The sequence below is a fragment of the Choloepus didactylus genome, chromosome 2, assembly GCF_015220235.1.
Source record: "Choloepus didactylus isolate mChoDid1 chromosome 2, mChoDid1.pri, whole genome shotgun sequence".
Taxonomy (NCBI): domain Eukaryota; kingdom Metazoa; phylum Chordata; class Mammalia; order Pilosa; family Megalonychidae; genus Choloepus; species Choloepus didactylus.
In genome coordinates, this window is record NC_051308.1 from 170,262,461 (window position 1) to 170,283,544 (window position 21,084).

The window sequence follows — 21,084 nt, forward strand, 5'->3', positions numbered from 1 at the left end:
ATCTATTGTTACTGGAATGATTTAAGGCTTTTGTGATATTATGATGGAATGAATGTATTTTGCATATGGAAAGAACATATCTTTTGGGGGTTCAGAGCATGGAATGTGTTGGTTTGAATCTACTATGCCCCCCACAAAAGCCATATTCTTTTAATCCAATCTTGTGGGTACAGACTTATTATGGGTGGGATCTTTTGATAAGGTTGTTTCCAAGGAGATGTGACCCACCCAACTGTGGTTGAAACCTTTTGATAAGGTTATTTCCATGAAGGTGTGACCCCACCCATTCAAGGTAGGTCTTGATTAGTTTACTGGAGTCCTTAAGAGAGCTCAGGGGCCAACACAAATACAGATGCTTGGAGATGCAGACAGAAGGCCATTTGGAGATGCTAAGCCAAGAGATGAAGCCCAGAGTTTGCCCTGGAAAAGCTAACAAAGGACCCCCAGATGCTTAGAGAGAAATGCTCTGGGAGAACCAGCAAGGATGCACAGGAGCTGAGAGAGAGAAACTAAGAGAGAGAAGCCCAGAGACATTTTGGAGAAAGCCATTTTGAAACCAGAACTCAGGAGCAAAGGACTAGCAGACTCCAGCTGTATGCCTTCTCAGCTGACAGAGGTGTTCCTGATGCCATTGACCTTTCTTCAGTGAAGGTATCCTCTTGTTGATACCTTAGTTTGGATACTTTTATGGCCTTAGAACTGTAAATTTGTAACTTAATAAATCCCCTTTATAAAAGCCAATCTATTTTTGGTATTTTGTGTTCTGGCAGCTTTAACGAACTGGAACATTGACCTACCAAGGTTCGAGACTCCAGTGTATCTCTAGAATAGGAGAAAAATGAGTTTTCCACATGGTCCAGATCAGAAATAAGTTTTTCAGTGGTTTTTGGTTCTAAATCCTCAGCTAATTATATTTTACTTTTCCTTGCTTTGTCACAGTTCTCTGTACATAAATTTTCCTCAGGGACTTCTAAAGGAAGAGTAATATAATCACCACCAAGGCAGGCTTTAGGTTTACAGGGTTGTCAACCAAAATAATATCTTAATACAACCTGATTTCATCACTTCCAAGAGTCATATAGTTACTTTCAGAGTTGATATAAGAATTCAGTTCACTTTATTCAGCAGAATTTTCATTTATCTACACTTGGATAATTCTTTATAATGGACCAATGCTAGCTATTAAAAAACAAATAAACAAAACTAACAATTATAAAGGATGAGAATACTGAAATTATTCCAATATGAATTCATTACTTATATTAAATATATACGAATTCATACTTTGTATCATTTCTATGAATATCATTTAGGATAGCAGTAATAAGCAAAGATCTGAAATTGGATTCTTCCCTCTTGAAACAAAGAGCTCCTCTCTAAATGCAAATACTTCGTGTGATTCTAAGCCCAGATGTCATGGCAGTCTTGTGGTTGAATTTAATATTGAAAAATAAAATAAGCAGAGTTTTGAAATAATTACATAGCAATTTTATTGTTTGAATTTACATGGCAAAGATGGATCTGATCATATTTGACATCTTATTTCTTTTGTTATTTCCTTCTGTGTTAAGCTGTTATTATCTCTCTTAACCTCCTAATGGGAGAATTATATTTGAGCAATTGCTTCTTCAGCAACATTTATGAAAATGAGTTTAGTACTCTGAAAATACTTCTCTCTGTAGCTCATTAAATGTTCTTTTCTAACTTGTTCACATGGAGTATGGATTATTTAGCTTCCCCATAACTGAACAGTAAAATTTACCAAACAATGGCAAGCTATTTATATATTTTCCTTTTTGTTACAAAATGCAGACAGGTACATGCCTTTTCATTGATAGCATTATTAAGGATTCAATACCACTTGTGAATAACAAAGGGATGAATTATATATAGCTAAGTGCTAAAACCAATAAATAAAAAGTTTTTAAAAAATCTTTCTTCCCACTGTGAATGCATGAAAAAAAAAATCCTTTCTCTTGCTCATCACAAAGACATGTTCAAAGTATCAGAATTGCTATGACCTAGAAAATCAACCACATACGGCACTGGGCTTTTTATGTATATGCATGCATATGGATTTGAATGATTTATGGAATGACATATCTCTTACCAAAGCTATATCTATATAGAAGAAAAACCCCATAGAGGCTATGTTCTCTTACTTAATCCCTTTACAAGTACAGAAGAGCTACATAAAACTACCTTTTAGTGTTAGGCGCATCATCAGCTTTGAAAAGTAAGAAAGTGAGTCTTGAATTTAAGACTTTAAAACTTTCTGATTTTCTTGACATCCTATTCTAAGTGCTACCTAGGTCAGTTTTCTTTCAGTTTATAAAAATCACACAAAATTTTCTGATGTTTCCTTTTCTTTGTTCCTCAGAAGCTGAGAGATTGAAATGGTTCAGTTCTCTGTTCCCAAAGACATCACTGCCATAATCTGATTTTCTTCCCATTTCTTTCTTTCACAAAGCGTTAGTGAACCATTTTCTCCACTCTTTTTTAATTGGCTTCTCTCCAACTAGTTTTTGAAAAAAGTTGCACAATTAAACAGTGGCCTGGGTTGTATAGGATTTCTCTCTAAATCCCCATAATGCTTTAAATTGCCCCTGACCCCTTCATCCCATTGTGTTTATGTCTGTGGTATGTGCAAGCACTCACAGTTTTACCTCCTGACCCTCAGGTATCTTCCTCTCTCAACTCAACTCATAAAGCAGTGATTGTTTAGGTAACCCAATTAACACCAATTACCCTAGCTTATTTTAGTCATTGCTTTTATTTGATATATATATATATATACATACATATATATATGTATATATGTATATATATATATATATTTTTTTTTTTTTTTTCATCCTGGCTAGCAAATTCCTGCATCTTCAAGTCCCAGCTGAAGTATCACTGTGTTTGGAAACCCTTTCCCAATCTCTCTGCAGAACTGGTTACGTTTTCCTCTGTAGTCTCATGACAGTGGTTTATGGCTCTGCAAATTAGCTTTCCCACTGGACTTAGAGCTTCTTGAGGACAGGAACTATGGCTTTGTCAAATTGGAATCCCCTAGTACAAAGCATAGTGTGGGTGTCACCTTTCTGCTTGGATGGTCTAGCGGCCTGCGCCTTCCTTGTTCCCAGTGGGACAGGCATGAATGTCCCTGGGCCACTGACCCTGGACGGGATCCTGACAGGGCCCCCTGACAGCCAGGGGTCAGGGAGATGACTCTGGGTTTAAGTGACACCTCTCCAGGTGAAGGGTTAATAGAGGACCTGAGTGTAGAAGACAAAGCCATGGAGTGACTGGTAGAAAGATTGCTTTCTCACTATTCATCAGATCTGCAGAGATCAAGCAAGTTCTCCAGGAACTCACACAAAACCAGTGTATTATTAGATACAACAGAACAAGAGATTTAGAAATTTAAAGAATGCCATTCTATGTTGGATTTTAGTGCTTTGTTCACTGAAGCTAAACAACTATCATACCAAGTTGGTGAATATAAGAAAAGAGATGCTGATGCTTCATGAAAAGGCATCAAAGTTAAAAAAAAATAAAAAATAAAAAAGAGCACTTAAACTGCAATAGAAAATATAGAAAGAAGATTTGGAAAGGGAGCACTGAGAAAAGGAAATTGAAAGAGAAAAGGAGTTAACTGCCAAACCAGCTAAAAGGACATGAAATGTTGACTGTGTCTGTATGTAGTTTTCCTTTCCCAACCCCATATTTTTTGGATTTAAGTTGACCTAAGTGTAAACCAATGTTAAGGGAGTGCCTTATACCATTGTGTTAGGTTTTGAAATCCATTTCTCAGCATTGCTGGGTCTCTGTATCTTCATTTCAGCCAGTCAACAAGTCTTTTGTCTACATAGCAGACATGTTACTTGGTTTTGATATTTATATATTTATTTATAAAAGTTTCAACTTTTGTTTACTTAATTTTTAATTTCATTATTTTGGCCTTGAATTATTTATAAACTGGAAAATGGTTTGATTGTTATAACATCTATACATGGTTAACAATTAGTATTAAATTTTTAACTTCTTAATAGAAGCTAAAAACTCATTTTAGGAGTTGACTTGCTTTTCCGGTAATACAACGTTGGTTTTTGGTCATTGCCTTTTCAGAGTTTGGTTAAAAAGAAATGCCAACTCTTCAATCACATGTGCCACTGGAATAAAGGTGGCATAGGCCTTTGTGAAGAATGTGAAGGAAAAGTGGGTGCACATGAAATAACAGCATCTTGGAGGTGGGATAAGTGAGCAAGTTGCCAGATAGATTCCACTAACCTTATATTCTATCTGCTTCCTGGAGTCTGAAACCACAATTCACCTTCCTGTTATTTAGTTCTTGTGTAGCTTCTGGGTTCAAAGTAGATTATATCTATCCCTAAGGTTTGCCTGGGTTTGTGGAGCTATCACATACTCATATATGCTTAAATATTTATAATACTTAGTAACAATCATGACACACTGAGATAAAATGATAAACCCAGCTTTCCGATTTGAAGGTCTATTCGCTGGTTCTGTCTATCTTCAGGTTTGCTGTGCAGTCTTACATGTCGTTTCTTTTTCTGTGTTTTTTTTAAAAATTCCTAAAGTGAAATGATCTATACCAACAATCTACTTTATAGATAATGACAGGAATGATAGAAAATTAGTAAATAGTTTCTTCATGAAAGAAGGCAGCATGAATTTTTTCCCCCAGTTTATATGTAGAATCTATTAGGTGAGGGAAATATTAGGAAGTTTCATTGTTTAAAATTCAAAGCACATTATTCACTATTTTAGCATTAATATTCAACTGGTCTCCAATCTCTATTACTTAGGGGATATATAGGACTTATAAAGGTATAAGATGAGAATATGTATCTTTTATAATCCACATTACATTTTTGGTAAGCTGAAATCACCACCTCTATCACATACCAGGTTAATGATTGAAAAAGCATTAGATTTAAGTTGAATGCTAAAAAACCTGGTCTGTTTAAAGGTTTATGGTTTGTTTGAAAGAGCCTTTCCTTTCTTTAATGAATGAAAATGGCTTCACAATCCACATGACTTTGATCTTTTATTTAAGAATATAAATACATTTACTTAAAAAGGCTACGTGTTGCTCTCAAACACTTGACAAAACTGCCCATGGCAGGATTCATTAATGTTTGCAGGACAATGTCTCCTAAATTGTTGAATGTACTCATTTTTAACCTGATAAAGTCTGTGCATTGTTTCTTAGGGTGGTTTCTGGACCAACTGCAATGACTGTTTAAACTGCTGGTTCCTGGACATCACTCTAAATCTACTGAATCAAATCTGTTTTTTGTCTGTTTATTTGCTTGTTTCCAGTTTCCTCAAGTGCTATTGAAGCATTCTAAAGGTTGAGAGCCACTGGTCTAGGTCAGAGGATTCCTCACTAGACTGCAGATCATTATCACCTGTGTTTATCTACATTATCTAAAGTGATTGGTTTAGGAATGAGTACAAGGCCAAAGCTAGGTGAATCAGAGCCAAAGATCTTCAATTCTAAGACATATTGGTAATATGGAAATAAAATACCTCTGTCCACTGCAATTGTGATCACCAGATACAGATGAAAAATAAATATGAAAAGAACAAAGCCAACAAGAAAAAAGGCCTAGAGATCTAGAGATGAATAGAAAACATATTTTGATAATATCATTTGAACTCCTGGATCTAATCATATCTAAACTACATCTATTCCTGTACTTTTTAGTCATGTAAGCAAAACATTTTTCCTGTCTTGCTTAAGCCAGTTTGAGTGAGTTTTCTGCCATTTATAAATTAAAAAGGCCTATTTAATACACAGTCTAAAAATTCAAATTTGCGCTAAGCTTTATCTGGACTAGAGATTTTACATATGTGTGTATATATATATATATATATATATATATATATATATATATCTCACATTTATACGCTATTATTTTTCAAATATATGTCAAAACTACTGTAAGGAACAAAATACAGAAAAATTATTTACAAGTGTTATTGAATTCATGCCAATTTGGTTTTGCATTCTCTCAGTCAATGGATCCTAAAAATACAACAGCATCCCTTTGAGGTCTGCCTAACTTTCAATACTAAAAGGTATTATACTCAAAATCTTTGTTACCACTGATTTGGAACATCTGGGGCAGCCTAAAACTACAATCTATGCACAATAAATAAACACTGATTGATTTCAATAAAAGAGATTTATCCAATAGTTTAAAAATAGTATTACCTTGAACCTTATGATATTGCTGATTTGCGGCCATGCTGACCAATAACAGGCAATTTCATATGGTTCAACCTGAAAGAAGCCCAATAAGTATTTGTTGAATGAGTGAATAAATAATCAACCAATTTATTTTTATTGTTTTGACTCTTTTTTTTATTCCAAAGAAGTAGAAATAGCAATTTGTGAGCATGTATTGCTTGACTCACCATATTTTTTTGTTCAAACCAGTTTGCATGCTCAGACATAGCCTAAGAGATAGATATTACCTGGGAAATTAATTTTTCATATCTAAGTCATGTATGGTCATTTAAAGAAACAGCTATTCCAGATACCTGAATACAAGTAGCCCTTTCTCTACTATCTGAAGTACACTCTCTTTTTACCCTTTCCAATTTGATGGACACTCCAGCTCTGTAAGTTTATTATCTATTATTTTTAGATTATGTGGTGTGCTGATCCTCAGAAATGCTTGTAAAGAATTTGTTTATTTGCTTAAGATTTAAATTTTTTCTGTGCTCATCTTTTTTTCCAGAAGCCTTTGTAACTCTATCTGCTTCACCATCCAACTCATTATTCCTTTCTCTTCCCACTGTTTAAATGATCTGAGATAGCATCTAGGATGAAATTGAAAAAAACTGCCCTGCAATTCCAAGGACAATAAAAGAAACAAAACCAACGCCCACTCCTTTCACCTAAACCCCGCCATTCCCCAGCACATCGTCTTCTGCTAATTGTCACAATGACAACCATGCTGCTTATTTATTTGCCACCTCCATGAGGACTATATGTCCAGTGTTTTCACAGTGCCCAGGGTGTTTCTGGAATCAGAAAGGCAGATATTCAAAGTTTCTGCTTAAGAAGAAAAAGTTCTCAAAACTCTAGATGCAAAATTTAGTTTACTTTGCATTCCTGAAGACACTTAATGGACTGCCCGAATCATAATTATGCTTCCCAATGTTTGCAAAATTAAAACTTCAAATTAAATATCTCATTAATGTCACTCCTTTGCAATTCATCCATTTGTTTCAAAAATGATAAAGGGGGAAAATTATGCATTTCAGTAGGCACTTGGTCACAATATCAACTCACATTTATTTGAGTATCTTGGAAAATAGAAACTGCAAAGCCTGTTGTGGGAAGAGTGTGGAATACAGGAAGTCAACCAGGTGAGTAAACATGAAATGGAGGATTATCTTTATTTGTGAAGAATTCATTTCAGCAAGAAATTGAATCAGGGACTTCTGCATCTAAAAGCAGTAGGGCTTCTGAGGGAACCAGAGAGGAATGACTTTCTAGATGAGAAGCAGGTTACACTTAGGGCTATGAGACAGCCTGGTGCAATGGTCTGACCAGGAGTCAGAGATCAGGAGTTAAATCACAGTTCTGTTACTTGCTGGGTTTAAGTAATTTATTGTTATTCAACACACTCATACTTAGCTCCTACCTCTGCCAAGTCCCAGGCCATGCATAAGGACTTTGCTCACAAAATTAGATCCTTCTATCCTGCAACATCATTTTTCCCTCTGTACCAGATTATTGCTATCAGCATGCACACATTCTCTGGTTGCTCCCATCTTTTAAAACTTTCCTTAACCCATTGCCCCCCTCCAGTTACAACCCAGTTTTTCAGTCTCCCACTACCTGAAAACTTCTTGTGAAAGTTCGTGTGTTATCTCCATTGCCTCATTTCCAGTGCCTCCTCAAGCCACTGTAATCAAGTTCCAGAGAAGTAGTGCAGTTAAGTGATAAAGATTCGGATGCTGGAGTCAGCTTGCCCAGGTTCAAATCCCCTCACTGCTGCTTAGTAACATAAGGCAGATTATTTGGCATCTCTGTGTTGGTGTTATTGGTGTCTCAGCAGTAAAATGGAATAATAATTGCATCTAATTCATAGAGTTATTATTACAATTAAGTATAAAATATGGAAAGCACTTAAATGGGTGCTGATACGCGAGAAGCATCATTTAAGTAGCATTTAACATTTATTTTTATAGGTTTCCATTACTTAACAGAAACTATTCTAGTCAAGGTGTCCAGTGACTCCTATCCTGACTAATTCAGTGGTCCTTATTTTGTCCTCATTTTATTTAAATTATTTGTTTTAAACACAGCTGATAACCCTTTACTAATTCAAACACTCCCCTTTCTCAGTTTCTATGATTGCTATCTTCTCTGGTTTTCCTCTACCACTTTGCCACGCTTTCTTTGTCTCTTCTGATAGCACCTTTTCCTCAGCCTCAGGCCCTCTTCTTTCTGTTCTCATTCCATAGGTGATTATATCCATTCCTATGGCTTTTAAAAACCATCTATTTGCTGAGACTGAAATATGTATTTTAAGTACTGATATCTTCCAAGTTCTAGACTTGCATTTCCAGCTGCCTCCTTAAAATCTCTTCTTAAATGTCTAACAGGCACTTCATTAGTCAGGGTTCTCCAGAGAAACAGAACTGACAGGATATTAATATATATGTTATAGGAATTGGCTCACATGACACATGGGAATTGGCAAATTTTAATTACCTAGGGCAGGCTATAAGTTGCAAACTCTGATGTAGGTGATTGGAATGCCCCAGAAGAAGCTCACTGACTGAAGTGGAAATAGAAAGTAATCTTTCTAATTTCTGAAATCTTTAGTTCTGACTATCAGACCTTCAACTTATTGGAAGAGGAGACTCTTCATTCCTGAGGGCAATCTCAGGAATTATTAATTGTAGATGCAATCAGCCATAGATGTAATCAGCTGACTTTAGATGCAAATCCATCTATGAAATACCCTCACAGTAACAATCAGGCAAGAACTTGCTTGACCAAACAACTGGACACTATAACCTAGATAAGGTGAAAAGCGAATTAAACATCACAAGTGCTGCAAAATTAACATCACCACAAAAGACCTCTTGGTTTCTGTCTTCCAAAACTATTTCCCAACTAACATCTCCCCAAAACATCTCAAAAACTGACAGCTGTGCCTATCAATTTCTTCTTTTCCCTTGTCTTCTATTTGTATCCATCAGCAATCAAGGGTCAAATATTTTTTTACCTGCAAAAAAATGCCAAATCACTCCACTGCAGATTCATTTCATCTCTCATTTTGAAACACTGTAACAGATTCCCAACTACTCTCCCTATTTCCACTCTTGCCTCATATTAATCCATTCTCAACAATACATTCAGAGTATTCTTTGTTAAATAAAATAAGTAGTCAAATATACTAGATAAATAGAGCATTAATCTACCAAAATGTAATCTCTACAAAGTCAGGACCTGATTTGGTAACTGCACTATTCCTAGTGTCTAAAGGAGAGCTTTGCAAATAGTATATACTCAATAAATGTTGGTTGAATGAATAAATGAATAAATCAGATCATATTTCTCTCCTGCTTGAACATCTCACCAGCTCATTAACACATTCAAAAAAAATTTCAACTCCCAAATGGTCCATAAGGCCATACATGATCCGGCTTTAGCTAAAATCTGATTTTATCTTCATTGTCCACTGTGCTTCATTCACCATGGTCATCTTCTTCTTCATATATATACATACATATATACACACACACACACACAAATATTTTTTTCATTCATATTTTAGGGACTTTTCACTTGCTGACTTGATGTTCACCTGGAATCATCTACCACTCAGATCTTCATCAGGGTGGCTCCCTTGTATTATTCAGAGCTCAGTTAAATATCACCTTCCCAGAAAGCCCTTTGATGACCAACAATAAAAATTAGCCTCTCTACCCCCAATAACTTTATACATTGACACATTTTATAGCACTCATCATTACCTGACATCTTGCTTATTTACTGTCTGTCTCCCACTCCCCATCTTCCATCCACCCCAGATCTGTATGCTTAATGTGAACAGGTAACTTTGCCATTATGATTATTACTGTATCAGCACTGAGAACAGTGCTTGGTTTATAGGAGGTGCATAGCGAACACTAGTTCTATAAAGAAATTATATCACTATTACAAGATGCACTTTGAGGGCACTTGAAGAATACATGGCTTCCAAAGGGCCAACTGAACCAGAAAGATTTCTAAGTTAAACACTGACATTGACAGTACCCACTATTATATCTTTTAGAATTAGAGAAGATACACCTGTTTGCAGTCACAAAATCAAAGCAGCATGTCTTAAAATACATTTCAGGGAACATTATTTCCTCTAGAATCTTAATAGGTCTTGTGTAAGTTGTCAGAGACACTGGTGAAAAACTTTGTTACAATTAATCAATTGCTACAGAACTTCTAATGTATTTTTCTGAATCTCTAAAAGGGAAAGAAAATACTCAACCTTACCCAAACTTTTTACATTAAAGAGCCTTTTTCCATGGGATATCTCACTTGACTGGAATTCTGAAGAACATCCTTTAGGAAAATACTAAATTAAAGAATGATTGTACAGTGAAGTCTTCAACATGGCGATGTAAGACATCCCCTGAAAAAACCTCCCCTGAGATTCAGTGAATAAAATGACAAATTCCATTTGCTTAGAACTCTGGAGGATGCTGGAGTCTGGAGAAGGGCTCCACAAATGCTGGATTAAAGAAAAAGAAAAATGTCAAGTAGAAAACTTCTGTCCTGGACAGCCAGTCCTCTTCCAGCCCCCTTGCTCAGCCCTGCAAGGGATTTCTCAGAAGCAACAGCCCAGATCCCTCCCCCTCCCACTGGGGACACAGACTATAAATTCACTCAGAGCAAGGACTAGAACTCCACACATATCCGGGCACAGGGACCCAAGACCATGGAGACCCAGGGCAGAACGCAAGTTGCTGAGGAGTGCTGCATACAAAAGGACCCCCAGGGGGGAAGAAAAAAGAGAGAGAGACTGCAGTAGAACTGCCACTGGCAAGAAGTGTGCTCACTTAATCCAGTTACTATAGGCTAGACCACCTAAATTCAAAATGGACTTTTCTGGAGTGACCCAGCTTTCTGGATTGACCCTATCTGGCTCCACAGGATGGGATACCCTAATGGGGAAGAAACCAGAGAACTGAAAAGTATAAGGAAAATGGGGCACTGAATGAGGGAGAGAATTTAAACCAAACATAGAAGCTGGGAAGAAAATTCTGCACAAAAACAATCAGAACAGATCAAGATTCCTGGAGAAGGAACAGGGGAAAGGAAACTTTCTCCTGGAGATGAAAAATTTACACAAAAATTGCAATATTAAAGACTATACTGCATTTTTCCAGGGCAAGAATCAGATGAAGAAGAGCTGAGAAAACCTGATCAGTTAAACATGGGTTATTTTAAAATTCTAGGATAAGTAAGGCTAAACATCAAAGAAGAGCCTTAACACAAAGCCAAAAAACAATTAAACCCTAGACAAGAGAGAGAAACTGACCTTCAGAGTTAAGTCATCAAGATAATCAGATGCCTAGATAACACCAAAATTTACAAGCCATACTAAGAAACAGGAAGATATGGCTCAAACAAGGGAACAAATTAAACTTCAGAGGAGATGGAGAATTTGGAACTAATTAAAGAGTTTAAACAAATCTATATAAACTCAAGGAGAGGAAAGAAAATATGGATAAAGAGATAAAGGATGTTAAGAACACAACACGTGAGCACAAGAAAAATTTGAAAGTACAAACAGAAACATAACAGAAATTATGGGGATGAAAGACATAATAGTAGAGATTACAAATATACTAGAGGCATACAACAGCAGATCTGAGCAGGCAGAAGAAAGAATCGGCAAATTAGAAGACAGGAAAATTGAAATCATACAATCGGAAGCTCAGCTAGAGAAAAGAATAGGAAAAATTGAGTAGTGTCTCAGGGATTTGAGTGACAGCACAAAGCACACAGGCATATGTGTCATGGATGTCCCAGAAGGAGAAGAGAAAAGGGGCAGAAAGAATATTTGAGGAAATAATGGGTCAAAATTTCCCAATTCTTAAGAAATACATAAATATACATGTCCAAGAAGGGCAATGCCAAACAGAATAAATCCTAATAGACCTACTCTGAGAATCATACTAATCACAATGTCACATGCCAAAGGTAGAGAGGGAATTATGAAAGCCGCAAGAGAAAAGCAATGCCTAACATACAGAAACCATGGAGATGAGAAGGCAGTGGCATGATAATTTCAGGTACTGAAAGAGAAAAACTGCCAGCTCCCAATTATTTTATCTGGCAAAACTGTCCTTCGCGAATGAGGGAGAGTTAAAAATATTCACAGATAAAAAAAATGGGGAGAGTTCATCATCAAAAGACCTCAGATGAATGAAAATGAGAACACAACATATTAAAAGAAATGGGATGCAGGGAAGGCAGTGCTGTGAGGGATGTTTATCTCCCTAGAAACTTCCATTAAAAAAAGAAGAAAGAACTAAAATCAACAATCTAACTGCACACATTGAGGAACTAGAAAAAGAACAGCAAATGAATCCCAAAGCAACAGAAATAAAGAAATAACAAAGATTAGGGCATAAATAAGTGAAATTTAGAATAAAAAAACAGTAGAGAGAATTAACAAAACCGAAAGTAGCTTCCTTGAAAAGATCAATAAAATTGACAAACCTTTAGCTAGACTGTCAAACACAAAGGAAAGACACAGATAAAATCAGAAATGAGAGGGGGAGGTATTACTACCAAACCCACAGAAATAAAGAGGATCATGACAGGATACCATGAACTACTGTATTTCAACAAATTAGACAATGCAGACGAAATGAACAATTTCCCAGAAACACATGAACAACCTACACTGACTTTAGAAGAAATAGAAGACCTCAACAGAACAATTATAAGTAATGAGATTGAATCAGTAGTCAAAAACCTCCCAAGAAAGAAAAGTCCCAGGACCAGATGGCTTCACAGGTGAATTCTACCAAACATTCCAAGAAGAATTAATATCAATCCTGCTCAAACTCTTCCAAAAAAACTTGAAGATGAGGGAAAACTACCTAATTCATTCTCTAAAGCCAACATCACTCTAATACTAAAGTGAGACAAAGATACTACAAGAAAAGAAAATTACAAACCAATCTCTTTGGTGAATATAGATGCAAAATCTTCAACAAAAATATTTGCAAATCAAAGTCAATAGCTGTACTGGTTTGAATGTATTATGTCCCCCACAAAAGCCATGTTCTTTAATGTAACCTTGTGAGGGCAGATTTATTAATCTTTTGATTAGGATGGGTTGTTTGATTAGGTTGTTTCCATGGAAATATGACCCACCCAACTGTAGGTGAGGCCTTTTGATTAGATCATTTCCATGGAGGTAGGACACCACCGATCCAGTGGTTGGTTCACTGGAGTACTTTAAGAGAGCTCATGGAGAGAAGGAGCTCAGAGAAGTTGAGAGAGACATTTTGGAGAGATGCTGAGATAAACAATCCAGAGTTTTACCCAAAGAAGCTAAGAGATGACCCACAGATGCTTAGAGAAAAATGTCCCAAGAGAAGCAAGCAGAGAGCTGAGAGAAGATAAGAGAGACAGAAACCCAGAGGCATTTTGGAGAAAGCCATTTTGAAACCAGAACCTGGGAGCAAAGGACCAGCAGATGCCAGCCATGTGCCTTCCCAGATGACAGAGGTGATCTGGACCCATTGGCTTTTCCTTAGTGAAGGTATCCTTGTGTTGATGCCTTAGTTTGGATACCTTCATGGCCTTAGGACTGCAAATTTGTAGCCTAATAAATCCCCTTTATAAACCAATCCATTTCTGGTATTTTGCATAATGGCAGCATTAGCAAACTGTGACAATAGCACATTAAAAGAATTATACACCTTGATAAAGTGGGTTTTATCCCATGGATTCAAGGGTAGTTAAACCCAAGAAAATCAATTAGTGTAATATATGGCATTAACAAAACAAAGGGAAAAACCAAATGATCATCTTCATTGATGTAGAAAAGGCATTTGACAAAATCCAGCACCCTTTCTTGATAAAAGTGTTTATAAAAATAGTACATAATAAAGGGAATATATGAAAAATCCACAGCTAATATCATATTCATTAATGTCATTACCTCTAAGATCTGGAAGAAGACCAGGATGCCCATTGCCATCACTGTTGTTCAGCATTGCCTTGGAAGTTCTAGCCAGACATTTAGGCAAGAAAAAAAATAAAAGTAATCCAGATTGGAAGGGAAGAAGCAAAGCTTTCACTATGACATGATCCTAAATGCAGAAAATCCCATAAAATGTACAACAAAGCTACTAGAGCTAAAAAGTGAATTCAGCAAAGTGGTGGGGTACAAGATCAACAAGCAAAAATCAACACGCAATATGAGGTGGAAATCAAGAAAAGAATTCCATTTACAATAGCAACTAAAGAATAAAATATCTAGGAATAAATTTAACAAAGGATGCAAAGGACTTGTACACAGAAAACTACAAAATATTGCTAAAAGAAATCAAAGATTACCTAAATTAATGGAAGGACATTTCATTTTCATGGACTGGAAGACTAAATATTGTTAAGATGTCAGTTCTACCCAAAATGGTTTACAGATTCAATGCAATCCCAATAAAATTCCAATAGCCCACATTCCAGACATGGAAAAGCCAATTATCAAATATATTTGGAAGGGGAAGGAGGCCTGAAGAGTGAAAAGCATCTTGAAAAGAAGAACAAAGTTGGAGGACTTACATTTCCTAACTTTAAAATGTATTACAAAGCTATAGTGGTCAAAACAGCATGGTATTGGCACAAGGATAGATATATTGACCAATGGAATTGAATTGAGAGTTCAGAAATAGACCCTTACATCTATGGCCAATTTGATTTTTGACAAGGCTGCCAAGTTCAGTCAATTGAGAAAAGAATATTGTCTTAAACATATGGTGCTGTGAGAATTGGTTATTCATATAGAAAAGAATGAAAGAGGACACCTAACTCACAACATATACAAAAATTAGAAAAGATCAAAGACCTAAATATAAGAATCAGAAGAAAATGTAGGTAAGCATCTTTAGAATCTTGTGTAAGGAATGGGTTTTTAGACTTTATACACATAAAGCAACAAAAGAAAGAATAGATAAATGGGACCTCCTCAGAATTAAAAACTTTTGCACATCAGAAGACTTTGTCATGAAAGTGAAAAGACAACATATTCAATGTGAGAAAATATTTGGAAACCATATATTTGATAAGGGTTTAATATCTAGAATATATAAAGAAATCCTACAACTCAACAATAAAAAGACAAATGACCCAATTAAAAAAGGGGGAAAGATTTGAATAGACATTTCTCCAAAGAAGAAATACAAATGGCTAAAAAGCATAAAAAGATGCTCATCATCATTAGCTAACAGGGAAATGCAAATCAAAACCACAGTGATCTATCATTTCACATACTCTAGAATGGCTACTATTAAACAGAACACTGAAGTTTTAGAGAGCATGTGGCGTGATAGGCACGTCATTCACTGCTGGTGGGAATGTAAAATGGTGCAGCCACTGTGGAAGATCATATGGCAGTTTCTCAGGAAGCTAAGTATAGAATTACCATATAACCGGGCAAGCTCACTACTATGTATATATCCAAAAGAACTGAAAGCAGAGACTCAAACAGATATTTGCACACCTATGTTCATGGTGGCATTAGGTACAATTATCAAAAGATGGAAGTAACCCAGGTGTCCCTCTACCAATGAATGGATAAACAAAATGTGGTAGATACATACTGTTCTAGTTTGCTAATACTGCCAGAATGCAAAACACCAGAAATGGATTGGCTTTTATAAATGGAGTTTATTTGGTTACAAAGTTACTATCTTAAGGCCATAAAGTGTCCAAGGTAAGTCATCAACAATCGGGTACCTTCACTAGAGGATGGCCAATGATGTCCGGAAAACCTCTGTTAGCTGGGAAGGCACGTGGCTGGCGTTTGCTCCAAAGTTCTGGTTTCAAAATGTCTTTTTCCCAGGACGTTCCTCTCCAGGCTGCAGTTCCTCAAAAATGTCACTTTTAGTTGCTCTTGGGGTGTATGTCCTCTCTTAGCTTCTCCGGAGCAAGAATCTGCTTTCAGTGGCTGTCTTCAAGCTGTCTCTCATCTGCAGCTACTCTCTCAGCTTCTGTGCATTCTTCAAAGTGTCTCTCTTGGTTGTACTAGGTTGCTCCTTCTGTCTGATCTTACATAGTGCTCCAGTGATTTAATTCAGACCTACCCTGAATGGGCGGGCCAACAGCTCCATGGAAATTATCCAATCAGAGTCATCACCCACAGTTGGGTAGGGCACATCTCCATGAAAACACTCAAAGAATTACAATCTAATTAACACTGATATGTCTGCCCATACAAGTTTACATCAAAGACATAATACATTCAAACCGGCACACATACAGCAGAATATTATTCATCTGTCAAAACGAATGAAGTCCTGATGCATGCAACAACATATATGAACCCTGAGGACATTATACTGAAATAAGCCATACACAAAAGGACAAATGTTATATTATCTCACTGATATGAACTAATTATAATAAACAAACTCTGAGTTAGAATGCAGAATATACAGGGGATAGATTGGGGTTAGAGAATGGGGAGTTGATGCTTAATTTGTACAGAAGTTCTATTTAAGCTGATTGTAAAGATTTGGAAATAGATGCTGGTGATGGCAGCAAAAACTGAGTGTAATTAACAGTGCTTTAATTATATAGGTGAATGTGGTTAAAAGGGGTAAATTTTAGGTCTTATATATTACTAGAATAAAAATTAAAAAAAACAGGAGTGTACATCACAGTGAACCCTACTGTAGTTGATGGATTATAGTTAATAGTTAAGAATGTTGTGAATTATAATATATGACACTAATACAAGGTGTTAATAATAAGATAGTAAGAATTATTGTAAGGATTTGTCCTATGCTTTCTGTAATCTTCTTAAACTCTTTATTTCTAGTTTAGAAATAATAATGTGCCATCCTTTATTTTTGCACTGCCAGTGCATATCCACTGCCCACCATATTTTTTCAGCTTATTAATTTTTATTTTTTAAAATCATGCTGAGATTTGTAGTGGGTTTACATTGAATCCCTAGAAAAATTGGGAAAAAATTAACATCTTTACAATACTGAATCTTCCAATCCAAGAACATAGGATCTTTCCCCATGTATTTAGGTTTTATTTTTTTTTCCAATATTGTTTTGAATGAGTTTTGTCGTCTTTCATTACATTTATTTCTAAGTATGTGATTTTTTATGCTAGATATACTACTTTTTTTATTTTAATGATTTTTTTACTACAAAGTTGTAAGTTTACAGAAAAATCATGCATAAAATAAGAGTTCCCTTATACTACCCTATTATTAACAACACCTTGAATTAATGTGATACATTTGTTACAATTCATGAAGGAACATTTTTATAACTGTATTATTAAATATAGTCCATCATTTACAATAGCGTTCACTGTTCGTGTTGTTCACTCCTATGTTTTTTTTATTATTATTTTTTATCCTAGTAACATATATACAACCCCAAATACACCCCATTTAACCATATTTAGATATATATCAATTCAATGCCATTAACTACATCCTCAGGTTGTGCTTCCATCATAATTATATATTGTTTTTTTTAATTAAGTTCAGTTTCATTGAGATATAGTCACATAACATACTATAATGCATGGTGTACAATCAACTGTTTGTTCACAGTACCATCATATAGTTATGCATTCATCACCCCAATCTATTTTTGAACATTTTCCTTATACCAGAAAGAATCAGAATAAGAATAAAAAATAAAAGTAAAAAAGAACACCCAAGTCTTCCCCCATTCCACCCTATTTTTCATTTATTTTCTACTCATCCATCCACACACTGGACAAATGGTGCAATTCACAAGGTTTTCACAATCACACTGTCACCCCTTGTAAGCTACATTGTTATATAATCATCTTCAAAAGTCAAGGCTACTGGGTTGGAGTTTGACAGTTTCAGGTATTTACTTCTAGCTATTTCAATACATTAAAACCTAAAAGGCATTACCTATATAGTGCGTATGAATGTCCAGCAGAGTGACCTCTTGACTCCATTTGAAATCTCTCAGCCACTGGAACTTTATTTCTTTCCATTTTGCATCCCCGTTTGGTCAAGAAGATGTTCTCAATCCCACGATGCCAGGTCCAGATTCATCCCCGGGAGTCATATCCTGCTTTGCCAGGGAGATTTACACCCCTGAGAGTCAGGTCCCACCATATTTTAAGTCTCCAATATCAATATCCTCTTCCCAGACATCCTGGGCCTTTTGAGGTACCTAACATTTCTGATATCTTCTCCTATGTCAAATTCCCCCTTTCCTCCCATCCCTGTAATCACTCATTCCTCTTTCTTTTTTCTTATGGCTCCTTACCCTGTGTTAGCTATTACCCCTCCTGCTATTTTTTTTTTTTTGTATTTTTTTAAATTCAGTTTTATTGAGATATATTCACATACCATACAATCATCCATGGTGTCCAATCAAGTGTTCACAGTACCATCTTATAGTTATGCATTCATCACCCCAATCTATTTTTGAACATTTTCCTTACACCAGATATAATCAGAATCAGAATAAAAAATAAAAAGAAAAAAAGAACACCCAAATCATCCCCCTTCCCTTCCCACCCTATTTTTCATTTTGTCCCCATTTTTCTACTCATCCATCCATACACTGGGTAAAGGGAGTGTGATCCACAGGGTTTTCACAATCACTCTGTCACCCCTTGTAAACTACATTGTTATACAATCGTCTTCAAGAGTCAATGCCACTGGGATGGAGTTTGGTAGTTTCAGGTATTTACTTCTAGCTATTCCAGTACATTAAAACCTAAAAAGTGTTATCTATATAATGTTTAAGAATGTCTGCCAGAGTGACCTCTCGACTCCATTTGAAATCTCTCAGCCACTGAAGCTTTATTTCGTTTCATTTTGCATCCCCCTTTTGGTCAAGAAGATATTCTCAATCCCATGATGCCAGGTCCAGATTCATCCCTGGGAGTCATATCCTGCGCTGCCAGGGAGATTTACACCCCTGGGAGTCAGATCCCACATAAGGGGGAGGGCAGCGAGATCACCGGCCAATCCCACCTGCTATTTTTAACTCTCTACATGGTAAAGTCAATTACTGTAATCTCATCTCCATAATTAATGCTGATTTGTAATGTCCATCAAGCCCTTTACAACCTCCAATCATCCACTAGTTTCTGAGCACTTCTTATTTAGTCGGCCAAATACTTGGTATAATAGGACTAAGGTGAGCAAGATGGTCATCGTCCCTGTCCTCCTTGAGCCTACAGTCAAATTGAGGGGAAGAAATGAAAAAGGGTAGGGATGTAAGTGCCAAGACAAGGATAGAAATGAGTGTCATAGGAGCACAGACAAGAAGCACTTAACCTGGTCTAAGAGAGGAGGTGGATCAGAGAAGACTCCCAAGGGAAAGCCACAATCAGGCGATTTCCAAATGCCCAATACCATATTCTCACAACTGATAACAAGATGATTATTTCACTGGCATTTCAAACAAAAATGGCTTAAATCAGTTTCATTATCTTTCTATAGCGTAGTGTATGCATCACCATCTACACCGTTGCCAGCTGCCTAGGCTGAAATCGTGGCCTCTTTCAATCCTCTCTCCTCCTCACCCTCACTTTGGATCAGTTACCAGATCCAGTCAATTTGTTTTCTACTACAGATCTATAATCCCCACATTCCTTTGCTTTCCTGTCACTGCTGCCTCAGTTCCGACCTTATTAAAATGGCCTGGGCCATTTTAACTCCCGCTTAACCTATGGCAAATGCTGCTGTGCTAAGTCACTCTCTATAACATTGCCAGAGTTCTTTTGAAAATTTAGCTTATGATGTCCTGAATCTGTGGTTCATCCCTGGCATGTTAGGTGACAGTGAGGTGTGGCATGCTAATGGACAGTTATGGGAAGTTCTGCCTAGCTGCCCACCTTTGGCAGCACACAAATGTCATAGACAGGGGACAAGAATTCCTGGTAAGAATGGCAGCTCGGTTATTGTCCTGGTCATCCCAGCAGCTGTTCCATTTGAAAGTGGGGAGATGGGGTGACATTCCTGAGAGGTGCTTCTCAGGGCAATGTGGAAATTTAGAATGGAATTGTGTGCCTGTGGTTTAATATTAAATTTTTCAAAAATTAAAATAAATAATAAAATATCCTGAAAATGTCCAAACATGAGACTCATTTTTTGTTTCTTTTTTTTTTGCACCCAGATAAGTCAGAATGTCTAAGCTAAGATAGAAAACAAAAATGTGACAAAAGGAGGATAGTGTAAATTCTCAATTTTTCATCCATGAAATATTTATGGTGACCTGGTGTTTCCTTTTTATCTTAGTAGGTCTCAGGTAGCTGAGTTAAGATGAGGTCTGACGTTGCAGAGGAGTAGGGGAGAGGGTGACTTGATTATTTGAGGTCTGACCTTTAGAAGCCATATTTTTAATATTGACCTTTGCTTTGGACTATTTATTACTTGCTTTGCATTGCCATTGCCTTAGATTTTTTTTTTTTCTTCTCCCTCTGTCTTTCAGATGCAAATTAGTGGAGTTAAGCATATTATAACATATCAGCAGAAAGAATTTTTGTTGAGTAGGAGAATGGAAACACAGAAAGAACTATTAAGGATTCTTTTGAGATGTTCTTTGCAACTCTTATTATAACAAAGATATGAGAGTTGGCACCTTGATAAACATGCAGATAAGGAATCTTTTATGAAATAGTTACTTCTAGAGTCATTAAGGGCAAAGGGACCAAGAACTAACATTTATTGAATGTCTACTATGTGCCACGTACTGCTAGTTCTTTTTAAACAAACTGTGAGGTAGGTACCATCCCTATCTTACAAAGGAAGAAACTGATATTTGGAAGTAACTTGT

The 21,084-nt window shown here is 36.3% G+C and overlaps 1 protein-coding gene and 1 pseudogene across 1 annotated transcript in view; one reads left to right on the plus strand and one right to left on the minus strand.

Annotated features, from left to right (window-relative positions):
- LOC119527165 (serine/threonine-protein kinase TNNI3K) overlaps positions 1 to 21,084 on the minus strand; it is a 311,780-nt gene that overhangs the window by 153,248 nt on the left and 137,448 nt on the right. The window lies entirely within an intron of this gene.
- Positions 3,142 to 3,669, plus strand: LOC119527168 (annotated as a pseudogene).